Source organism: Schistocerca piceifrons, chromosome 1 (genome assembly GCF_021461385.2).
Source record: "Schistocerca piceifrons isolate TAMUIC-IGC-003096 chromosome 1, iqSchPice1.1, whole genome shotgun sequence".
Classification (NCBI taxonomy): domain Eukaryota; kingdom Metazoa; phylum Arthropoda; class Insecta; order Orthoptera; family Acrididae; genus Schistocerca; species Schistocerca piceifrons.
Genome location: NC_060138.1, coordinates 359439794 through 359451952, shown reverse-complemented (window position 1 = coordinate 359451952; position 12159 = coordinate 359439794). Strand labels below are relative to the sequence as shown.

Here is a 12159-nt window from a genome sequence, read left to right as displayed (position 1 = left end):
AGGAAACAAGTTTAACTTTTCATTCATATGCTTCCAGGTTCTCAACTGTGAGATCGAAAAGTAGTAGTGCGAAATTTGTATATAAATTTGGAATTGTCGTATTCTGCCACATAATTTGTGTGAAGTCTCTGTTTCTTCGCCTTCCTCGTTCTAACAAACAACCTTGTCATCACTAATTCTGTAACTACTCCTGCCATTGTGAAAACATATTCTCTGGTTAACTTTACTAACCCTGCCAGAATCACCGGTTCATTTACCCCGCGTCTATTTTCCGTTTAGGCTTTATTACGAGTTCGTATAAAGCGTTTTCCGCGCTATTCCGAGAGCAGAACTTAAACAGCTGCTAACCAGGGACTATACAACTGGCACTTAGTAGTGAGGTGATTTGGCAAAAATTTTCTTTCAAAATTTCATTCTCTTGTATACACCGAGAAGATAATATATTATCTTTCTTAAATTTTATTTCTGTTAGTCATTTATTCCCATTCTGGATAATAATTATAACAACGCTGATTATTTGCACATCCTATCAACCACATAAACAAACAACGATTGGCATTAATCTATTTGGGTTTATTTGGCTCAGATCTTTTAGCCAGGTCCCCTTTTGCCTGCGAGAAAGTTTTCTATTTCTAGAGGCTACGGGGATTCCTCTAACAGAGACATTAGATACACTATCCATGCATTCAAAAATTAACGTTTGATTCATTCGGAAATCAACTTGTAATGTGTTCAAAAATGTTCAAAAACTAACATGGATGCGTCTCAAAATCATATGAATAATCAACTGACCAATGTGCTCTGGATGCTAGGCGCCCCACCACAGTTGGCAGCTCTAGAAAGGCTTAATTTCGGCAGGAACGCTCCCGAACTCCGTTCTGGCACCTCCAGGTGATTTTCTTTAGCTCACTGGAACAAGTCGGCACCAGAGATTTGGAATTGCACACGTGTGTTAAATCGCATCTATAATTTGCCGCTGCGCCAGCATCAGTGAACTTAACAATGAGTGGCTAGCGTGAAGTGACAGTCAACAGGGTGGGGCGAGCTGCTATGTGTTTGAAAATTCGGCAGGCACCAGTAGAAAACATGACGTTCTAGTCACGAAGACTACCAACTTCTGCTGACAAACATCGAGCAGAACTAAGAAACTACGTTTTAAAAACCTAAATTTCAAGACACTATTTTGTAAAAAAGTGATTTCGCGTGGTAAGTGTTATTGCAAGTCTTAAAAAATCGAATTTTTTTTTTCTGGTTAGGGGGTTGTTCGTTGTGAGGTTGAAGACGTGCGTTCTGGAACCCAAGATTTTAGAAATTAAGGACTTGATATGTGTACTAAATTTCGCACTCTCTGTATCTTCAAACCACCTATAATTTTAATTATGTGTTCTTCGTGCTATACTGTATACTGACGACGAGTAAAATTTCTTGTTCGCTACTGCTGGCGTTATTGCAATTTCACTGGCTGATAGTGAACTTGCGCATAAATATAACTTTCGTTCTACGGATTATACGTAAGACGGAACTTTAATTTACTATACACTGCATAAGAGACATAAATTTCTGTAATGGCGGCTTCACCTAATCCACTCAAAACCATGTTGGTTGCCTAAGCGCCAATAGTTATTCTGGTGAAGTATTGGTCACCCTACACGCAGAGCATAGCAACATGTAACTAAAAATATCTCGAAACTTTTTCTGCATAACTTGAGTTACCCTCGTGGAACTCTGTGTAGTCTTACTAGATGTGTTCGCAGTTGCCTGTGTGAAACGACAACAGCAGTGGGCAATGTTAGGTTCGGCACTGCTGCATTGTCACTGCAATTCTCTAATAGCAGTAAGTGAGATGACTTTTTAATGTAATTCAAATAACGGGAGACAACGGTTACTCCTGATGTAAGTATGTCAAAAGACTCTATGTCAGCTGAACAGGTTCATTTTGCCCGAATGCCGTCAGATTTCCCACGATAAACTGTTCACAAAAGAACAGGAAACTGACAAGGCGTATTTTTATCCGAAGTAATCTGTGAGGTCCTGATGAGCTGAACTCCGGGAGTAAAGAACACTGCAGAAGCTCTGATAAGAAGAAAAGGCTGTAAACAAGTACAGGTATCGTCACAAAGCTGCATTTAACTTTTAAGAATAACATTAAGCACATTCCGCTTTCCCGCATATCCGTCTGTTAAACGAAACTCTCGCCGAATAATGAAAAAGGAAGTTGGCAGTGTTTTCCCCCATGAGACTTTTGCATGTTGAGTTTCTACGTTAAGTTCCTGCTAACAAAAAAGGATAGCCACCTCTTATGTATGGTTTTTGAAACTAATTAGAAATGATCACAGAACCTCATCCTCAATCAAAAGCTGTGAGTGATACTTTTTCCCAACAAAAAAGATCGTTCAGCTTTCTTCATGGGGAAATTACATTTCCTTAAGGTTCCTTCTATCAATGTTAGTCTGATATCTACCTTTCCTACAGTTATTTTTAAGTGGACGTTGCATTTTAAGTCGCATCAGATCCATGCCCCTAGGTATTTATCGGTTATGACTATTTCTAGTCACTTATTCTGAAGTAAGTGAACAAACAATAATGTACCCTTCTACGCATTTATAGAAAATAAGTTTCTGTTCAGGGTGAACTGCCAGTTATTCCACCAAGAGGTGATTCTCTCCAGACCTTCATGCAGTTGCACTGCCTCTTTGCTAGAAACAGCTACTAAACTTTATAGAAACAATAGTAATGTCATTGTATGTGGTGACTTTAACATAAACTTACTCACAAAAAATAACAATCAGAAACTATTAGAATCACTACTGTTAACCTTCAATCTGCTCATGATCTCATTCCCAACAAGAGTATATGGGCATAGCAAGACCCTGATTGATAATCTATTCCTAGATCCCACAAATTACAACAAAGTGATGACACGGGCAGTAACAAATGGTCTGTCTGATCACAATGGTCAAATGACATCCCTAAAACTTGCCAGCAGAAAAACAGCACATGGCCATTGAAGCCAAGTTAAACATGTTAGAACAATAAATGCTGAATCTACTTGCTTGTTCAGAAATAGTTTATGCCATGAACAATGGGAGGAAGTATACCATGCTGACACAGTGACTGAGAAGTTCAACTCTTTCCTGAACTTATTCCTTAAACATTATGAAGCTTCTTTCCCCCAAAGACAGATTAAAATCAAACCAACCTGTAGTAAAAGGATAGAGTGGCTAACTACTGGCATAAAAATATCACATAACAAAAAGAGAGATCTGTATGTACAACAGAGGACTAGTACACACCCAGCAGTAAAGTTACATTACAAGAAATACTGTAAAATTCTAACAAGTGTAATCAAGAAGACCAAACAGTTGCACTACGCACAAAAAATTAGCAACTCAAACAATAAAATAAAAACCATATGGCACATCATAAAAAGTGAGTCAAATAGGAACATAAAACCTGGCCGGCCGGAGTGGCCGAGCAGTTCTAGGCGCTACAGTTTGGAACTGCGCGACCGCTATGGTCGCAGGTTCGAATCCTGCCTTGGGCATGGATGTGTGTGATGTCCTTAGGTTGGTTAGGTTTAAGTAGTTCTAAGTTCTAGGGGACTGATGACCTCAGATGTTAAGTCCCATAGTGCTCAGAGCCATTTGAACCATAAAACCTGACAATAATAAACACAACATTGCAGCCTCAGATTTCAACAATTTTTTTGTCACTATAGCTGAAAAAACAGTGAACCATAATAAACAGTCTCACACAGAAGCTATTGAACTACTTAACCACATGCAAATAACATCTAAAGTAGCACTTCATTTCAGAAGTACAACCCCTAGAGAAATTGAAAAAACCATAAAATTACTCAAAAACTCAGATTCCTGTGGATACGATGGCATATCAAGTAGGATTTTAAAATCATGTGCAGACTTAATCAGTTATATATTGTGCTATTTGTGCAACCAATCTATGGAAACTGGTGTGTTCCCAGATAGATTAAAACACACAGTAGTAATACCAATCCACAAAAGTGGAGCAAGGGATGAAATATCCAACTATCGGCCCATCTCTCTGCTGCCAGTGTTCTCAAAAGTATTTGAGAGAATAGTGTATGATAGGATTTATAGTCACGAAACACAAAACGCACAAAATTTCTTACTTGCTCCTACACAGTTTGGATTTTGTAAGGGCTCCTCCACAGACAGAGCTATATTTAACCTAACAGAAGAAATTTTAGGTGAACTAAATTACGCAAGGTATCCAATGGGGATATTCCGTGACCTTGCCAAGCCATTTGATTGTGTAGATTACAACACACTCTTAAAAAATCTTCCACATTATGGCATTAAAGATAAATCTTTGACTTGGAAAGAATCATAGTTACAGAACAGGAAGCAAAGGGCTGTCTTAAGGGGGACAGGTACAGCACTAAAATCAGACTGGGTAAATGTAAAGTCCACAGGGCTCTATTCTTGGGCCACTAATTTTCCTGATCTACATTAATGATCTGCCAATCACAATTAATAACAGAGCAAAAATAGTAATGTTTGCCAATGATAAAAGTATGCGCATAAAAGGACCCAACTCCACAATGCAGGATACAGCAATGAGAGTCTCTACTCAAGTACACCAATGGTTCACTGCGAATAGCCTAACCTTAAATCTTTCAAAAACTAATATGATACAGTTTCTGACAAAAAATAAAAAAAATAAAGTTCCTGAAATACATGTTAACAGTCACAAAATTAATGAAACCACACATACAAAATTCCTTGGTATCCAGGTAGACAGTCACCTAAGATGGAAAGAACAAATTGATCAGCTGGTCAAGAAACTCAGCTCATTGTGCTTTGCACTAAGAGCTCTCCATCAGTTAGTGAACAGAGAAATAATGTTGTTGTCATATTTTGCATTGTTCATGTAGATGTAAATTTCCATTCTGTTCTCTCGTATGGCATAATCTTCTGGGGAAATGCTGCAGGTGTTGAAAAAGTCTTCAGAGTACAAAAACAAACAGTGAGGCTAATATGTGGGGTCCCTAATGGGGCATCTTGCAGAGGTCTCTTCAAATCTCTCAGGATACTTATCATCACAGGTCAGTATATATACTCACTGACGTTATTTGTAGTCAACAACAGGGAACTGTTTCAGAAAAATTGTGACATCCACAACTATGACACAAGACAGGTGAAAAATTTCTGCAACTCTCACTAAAGTACATAAGGGAGTTACAGAGTCAGGTATAAAGGTCTTCAATAAGCTCCCCATCAATATAAAAAATGAAGTAAATAATGTACAGGTTTTCAAAAGGAAACTAAAATTATTCCTCATCGAACAAACTTTCTATAAAATGAATGAATACTTAGAGTTATAAGGTATAAGAGTGGGGGAACCTGCCTAAGAAAAACACTACCTAAAAGATAAAGTATGATGCTGTTACTTGTACTTTAACTGAAATTGTCGTGATAAACTGTAAATTTATCTATGTCATTATGAGAAAATGTGAACTCCCATGTATCCCACACTCCTGAGCATTCACTTAAACCTCTTCTTAAGGAATACAGTTAAAATTTGTATTCAATGCAAACCATGACGATGAAGCAAATTTACCTGCTTATACATGTCAGTAGCATAAAAATACGCACTATAACTTATTCTACTATTTCAAGCAGTCACTTAAACTGTTTTTAGCATAATACAGGCTTTAATACTGCATGCAAGTAATTGTTCTTGTTAAATAAACAAATGTCTGTGCAATGTGATGTATAAATGTTCATGTACTACTGTAATTGTATCAACTGCCTTGTCCTATATTACTTGTACACTGGTTGTCTAATATGTAATCAACAGGACCAAATAAATAAATAAAAAAATTGAATTTTGCATGTTATACACTGGGTTCCCACTCATGGCATCTTTACAGTGTCCTCAGTACATTGCATGTGTCAGTTGTTTTCAGAACAGTGTTCTTTGTAGTTGTGAGTACATTATGTCGGAACCAAGTGAATTCTAACGTGCACGAATTGTTGGTGCTTATGTGGTGGGTGCTTTCATAATTAAGGTAGCCTAAGTGTATGATATTTCAAGAGGTACCGTATCTACGGTTTATACAGCAGAGAGGAAAACGCTGAAACATCATCAGCTAAATCGTAACATGGACGACAGTGTGTTGCGTGATCTTGACAGACGGTCATTGAAGAGGTTTGTGATAAAAAACGAGACGACGACAGATTCAAAAGTCAGTTGAGAACTAAAAGTCACACTCACGGACCCTGTCAGAACCAAAACAACCAAAGGGAGCTCCATAAGCAGGGAATTTCAGGGTAATTGTGAATTACTAAATCATCCATCAGTAATGCAAATGCCCCTACAGGAAAATGTGGCACTGAAGCTATAAAACCTGTACTACGGAGCAATAGAGGAAAGCCATTAGGTCGAATGAATCTTGTTGCACATTGTTTCCAAATTTTGGACAAAAGTGAAACCATGGCGGGGTTTAGCATTGATTTGGGCAGCCATATCATGGAATTCCGTGGTGTTCCATAAGTACTCTGCAACGTCGCATTATTGATGACCATTACGTAACCAATCCGGCTGATCGGGTCCATCCCATTGTACTATGTTTGTTCCCCAAGGTGAAGCTGTCACACAGCTCATATCATCCAGGACTGCACAAACTGCCAGATGTCCCCCGGCTGCCACAGTCCCCAGATCTCAATATTATTGAGCCTTTGTGGTATGCTTTGGAGAGGAGGACACATGATCATCGCTATCCACTTGCGTCATCATTATCTGAAGATGTCACAATTTTGCAGGAAGAATAGTGCAGGATTCCCTTGAAAACCACACAGAACTTGTAATCATCCAGTCAGAAACGATATATGCAATGAAGGAAAAAGTTGCACCACCAACAGATAATTTAGAGTAATGAAGTTTTGAAAATACATTCATCTGTGTAAAATACACACATCAAGAAAAGTTTTGCATCACTCTTGTTCCCAGCACTCCTAAAGATAGATGTTGACTGTGAATATTGTACCACAGACACAGTCCTTTTGGCTGTTCAGAGATGTCACTGAACCTGGCCAAACATGTAACCAACCATGCATGAGCAGCATCTATTAGATGGAGAGGGTCTGGCATCCAACCATTTCCAGTCTTTCCACCAGGAAGGAAGGACACGGCTCGTGTTGTCTGTAGTTCAACCATGCGTGGATGGTCAATACTGCAGTTCGATCGAGTTATCATTGTTACTTTGTGCCGGGAAGGGCTCTCAACAAGGGAAGTGTCCAGGCATCTTGGAGTGAACCAAAGCAATGCTGTTTGGACAAAGAGGATATACAGAGAGACAGGAACTGTCGATGACATGCCTTGCACAGGCCGCCCAAGGGCTACTACTGCAGTGGATGACCAATACCTACGGATTAAGGTTCGGAGGAACCCTGACAGCAATGCCACCGTGTTGAATAATGCTTTTTGTTAAGCCACAGGATGTCGTGTTACGACTCAAACTGTGTGCAACAGGCTGCGTGATGTGCAACTTCATTCCCAATGTCCATGGCGAGGTCTATCTTTGCAACCATGACACCATGCAGCACGGTACAGATGGGCCCAACAACATGCCGAATGGACCGCTGAAGATTGGCACCACGTTCCCTTCAACAACGAGGGTCACATATGCCTTCAACTAGACAATCATAGGAGATATGTTTGGAGGCAGCCCGGTCAGGCTGAATGTCTTAGGCACACTGTTCAGCGCATGCAGCAAGGTGGAGGTTCCCTGCTGTTTTGGAGTGGCATTATGTAGGGCCGACGTACGCTGCTGGTGGTCATGGAAGGCGCAGTAATGGCTGTACGATATGTGAATGCCATCCTCTGACTGATAGTGCAACCATATTGGTAGCATATTGGCGAGGCATTTGTCTTCAGGGATGACAATTCACATCCCCATCATGCACTTCTTGTGAATGACTTCCGTCAGGACAATGACATCGCTCGACTAGAGTGGCCAGCATGTTCTCCACACAAGAACCCTATCGAACTTGCCTGGGATGGATTGAGAAGGGCTGTTTATGGATGACGTGACCCACCAACCAATCTGAGGGATCTGTGCCAAATCGCCATTGAGGAGTGGGACAATATATACCAACAGTGCCTTGATGAACTTGTGGATAGTATGCCACAATGAATACAGGCATGCATCAATGGAAGAGGATGTGCTACTGGGTATTAGAGGTACCGATGTGTACGGCAACCTGGACCACCACCTCTGAAGGTCTCGCTGTATGGTGCTACAACACGCAATGTGTGGTTTTCATGAACAATACAAAAGAGTGGAAATGATGTTTATGTTGATCTCTATTCCAATTCTCTGTGCAAGTTCCGGTACTCTTGGAACTGAGGTGATGTAAAACTTTTTTTATGTGTATATTTAAGTGATTAGCTTAATGTAAGTGCAAGAAAAGCTGGTACATTAATAACCACTGTAGCTGCCAGAATGTCATGCAACGAGCATGCATTGTGTTGTACAGGTGTCAGATGTCAGTTTGTGGGATGGAGTGCCATGCCTATTGTACTTGTTTGGTCAATACTGGGATGGTTAATGCTGTCTCTGGGTGATGCTGGAGTTGTCATCCAATGATGTCCCATGTGCTCGATTGGAGACAGATCTGCTGATTGAGCAGGCCAAGGTAACATGTTGACACTGTGGAGAGCATGTTGGATTACAACAGCGGTATTTAGGCAAGCGGAGTCCTGTTGGAAAACACCCCTGGAATGCTGTTCTTAAATGGCAACACAAAAGGTCAAAACACCAGACTGACATACAATATGGGATAACTACAAGAGTGTTCCTGCTGTCATACGAAATTGTAGGTTGGATGGATGTGGACCCTCAACTGCCCTCCTTCTAGCCAACACAAGGCCATCACTGGCACTGAGGCAGAATTAACTTTCATCGGAAAACACAACAGACCTCCACACTCCCCTCTCATGAACTCTTTCTTCTCACCAGTGAAGTTTGCCAATGCTGGGGTAACTTTTCAGAAATCAAGTAATTTTGAGCAAGAAATTCGTCAAGCCATGTTCAGAGTGCATTTTTATCCTGAACAAAATATTCTTGAAGGTTGTTCAATAGAGAGTGGAAAAGGGTGCAAATCAGGTGAATAAGGTGGGTGCAAAAGACTCCCCAACCCAACTTCCATATAGTGTTTTTTGCCAATCTAGCAGAATGCATGTGAACACCATCACAGAGTAGCATCACTTTATGCAGCCTTCCCAGTCATTGTTCTTAGATTGCAACTGCAAGCCTTCTCAGTTGTTGACGATAAATGACAGAAGTGATGGTTACATCTCGGGGAAGGAACTTGAAGCACGTCACATCATTGTTGTTGCACCAGATACATAATATCTTTTGTGGATGCAAGCCTGGAACTAGAGGGGCAAACTGGCTAGCTACCCTGGGTGGCAATTTTTTCTTGAAGGAAAAAAAGAAAAATAAAAAAAACAAAAAGAGGTTCAGGAAGCGCCTAGCAACTAGTGCATGTTGGCCTATTGACTATTCATATGATTTTGAAATGCGTCCTTGTTGGTCTCTGAACATTTTGAACACACCCTAGTTAATTTCTGAACAAATCATAAGTTGATTTTTGGATGTGTGCATAGTGTAGGCATAAATGATGACTCTGTCAGGGGAACCTCATCACATTTAAAAGTGAAATCTTTCCTTCAGACAAAAGGGGATGGGACTATAAGAGGTGAGCCAAATAAACCTGAGTGAGAGAATGCCAATTGCTGTTTGTCTGCATGGTTTACTGGGTTTGTGAATGATCAATGTTGTTGTAATTACTAGTGAAATCCATAGGTTCAGACTAACAGAACAGAAATAAACAAGAAACAAGAGTAACAAGTAAGAAATCTTACATATTAATCTTCTCAGTGTATTCAAGAAAATGAAATTTTGTCAGAAAATTTTTGCGACATCACTATACTACTAAGGACCAGTTGTACGGTGCCCAGTTAGCAACTGCATAAGTTCTATTCTAGGAATAGTGCGGAAAATGCATTGTATGAAGATGTAATAACACCTTGCCAGAGAATAAACGTGGGGTAACTGAACCAGTGATTCTGGCAGGGTTAGTGAAGTTAACTGGAGAATAAGTTTTGACAGTGGCAGGAATAGTGACAGAACTAGTGATGACAATATTGTTTGTTAGAATGAAGAAGCAGAAGAAACAGGGAAATCACACAAATTATATGGAAGAATATGATTATTCCAAATTGATATAATAATTTTGTACTCCCACCACTTTTTGATCTCATGCTTGAGAAACTGGAGCTTATGAATGAAATGTGAAACTATTTCCTAGCATAAAATTTTGCTTGTAGTGGGTCTAATAGGCATTTGATATTGGTACTTTGTGAATTGTATACTGTTGTTATTTATGTAAATGAGTAGATAAAACTGACCATTTGTGTCAAAAAAGTGTCACTTATTTGGAGTGTGTTTCAGTTGCTGCAATAAGAGAAAGGCCTGTTTCATTGTATCTAACAGACAGTGACAAAATAGACATAATCAAATTGAGAACCACACCATTCTTCGATTCTTCATGTAACTAAATGTTTGACAAACTTCGATGTGGTAGTAAATTCTTTTGCAGAGAGGAAAGCATGCTGTGTAAAGCTGTAGCAAGATTGGAGAGGAAAAAAGACTGGGACCTAAGGATTGAACAAATGCGCACTGTCTTGCTTGTCTCTTGTCTTTACTTGTTTTATGTTTCCTATATTTAATTTTATGTCAAAAGAGAAAGTTATTAGCTAATAGGCAATAATGAGTGCAGATTTTCAGAAGATTTCTTAATTTTCTGGCTACAAACCATCCCACCCAGTATTAAGTGTGAACTTTTTAAGAGGTGTGGGATGTCAAACTGGCCAACTGTCCTGACTGTAGGTTTGATAGCTTCCATTACAAAATATATACGTTTGAATTCCACAGAGCAAAATACAGTGATGTGCAATAGAAGAATGCTGTGTGAAGAGTTGTGGCACTTCACGGTGTCACACGTAAGAACAAATAACATGTCTTCCATTTCCTCGAACATATATGTCATACATATCAAACTCTTCAGATAGATGTGCACTACAGAATGAACATATTTTTGAAAAATCGATTTTTTTTTGTTGACATCCTATCTCAGATACTTGATCAGGGGCTGGGTACCATTATCAACTTTTTGCCCTGGTTCAGAAATATCATGGATCCAGGACTGTGTGGATGCACACAGGTCTTTGTACGGGGAGTTGATGCATTCCTTTCTGTTACTTATGTTAGCATAAAGACACCATTTCTTGTCACCAGTAATGATACAGGATAGGAACAGTTTGTGTTGGCTATGAGCCAGTAAATGACAAGCAAACAGAGAGGCACATATTGTCACCCACTGATTTTTGTGATTTTGGCTTAGAGCATATGGTATCCATACACCCAATTTTTGAACCTTCTCCATTGTATGCAAATGTTGCACTATGGTGGAATGATCACAGTTAATCACATTTTCCAGTTCTCAAGTACACTGAAGTGGATAATTGTAGATTAATACGTTTAAATGATCCTCATCAAACCCAAAAGTATTCTTGAACATGGATAGTCATCAGTGTCAACATAATTCTCCTTAAAACCATTCTCTTTTTGTGTTCTGTCCAGTGGCATTATTCTCAATGACAGCAAAAATTTTTCTGGTTGTGTCCACAACTGTCACCACTCTATTGAACTCAAACAGAAGAATATGTCAAAAACGTTCTGATTTCTCCACTTGACACTCTATTTTCTAGTGGTCACAGCTCCACTCACTATGTCGAAATGACAATATATAAACTCAAAATTATTATCAATAGTCAACTACAAATGAAAAATGACAGTCAATAAATAAACCTGTAGCAGTTGAAATATCAACATGCAAAACAAAAATGCTATGAACATATGCACCAACATAGTATAGAGACAAAAAAATGCAGCAGGGACTTCAAGTTATAATATGATAGAAATTTTTTTAAAGAGATCAAGATGTAAGTATGCAGGAAATGGAGACTGCAGATGACATTTTTACCTTGAGACCCTTCTGCCATTGCTGTGGGCTTGAAGGAGCTATACAACCAGGCACTGTACAGAGT

The 12159-nt window shown here is 39.3% G+C and overlaps 1 protein-coding gene across 1 annotated transcript in view; it reads left to right on the top strand.

The window, feature by feature from the left end:
• The first annotated feature begins 1748 nt into the window (after positions 1-1748).
• Positions 1749-12159, top strand: part of LOC124785145 (luciferin 4-monooxygenase) — a 345708-nt gene continuing 335297 nt past the window's right edge. Inside the window, exon 1 of the mRNA XM_047254157.1 lies at positions 1749-2106. The gene's annotated coding sequence lies outside the window, so the exon portion shown is untranslated. The remainder of the gene's footprint in view (positions 2107-12159) is intronic.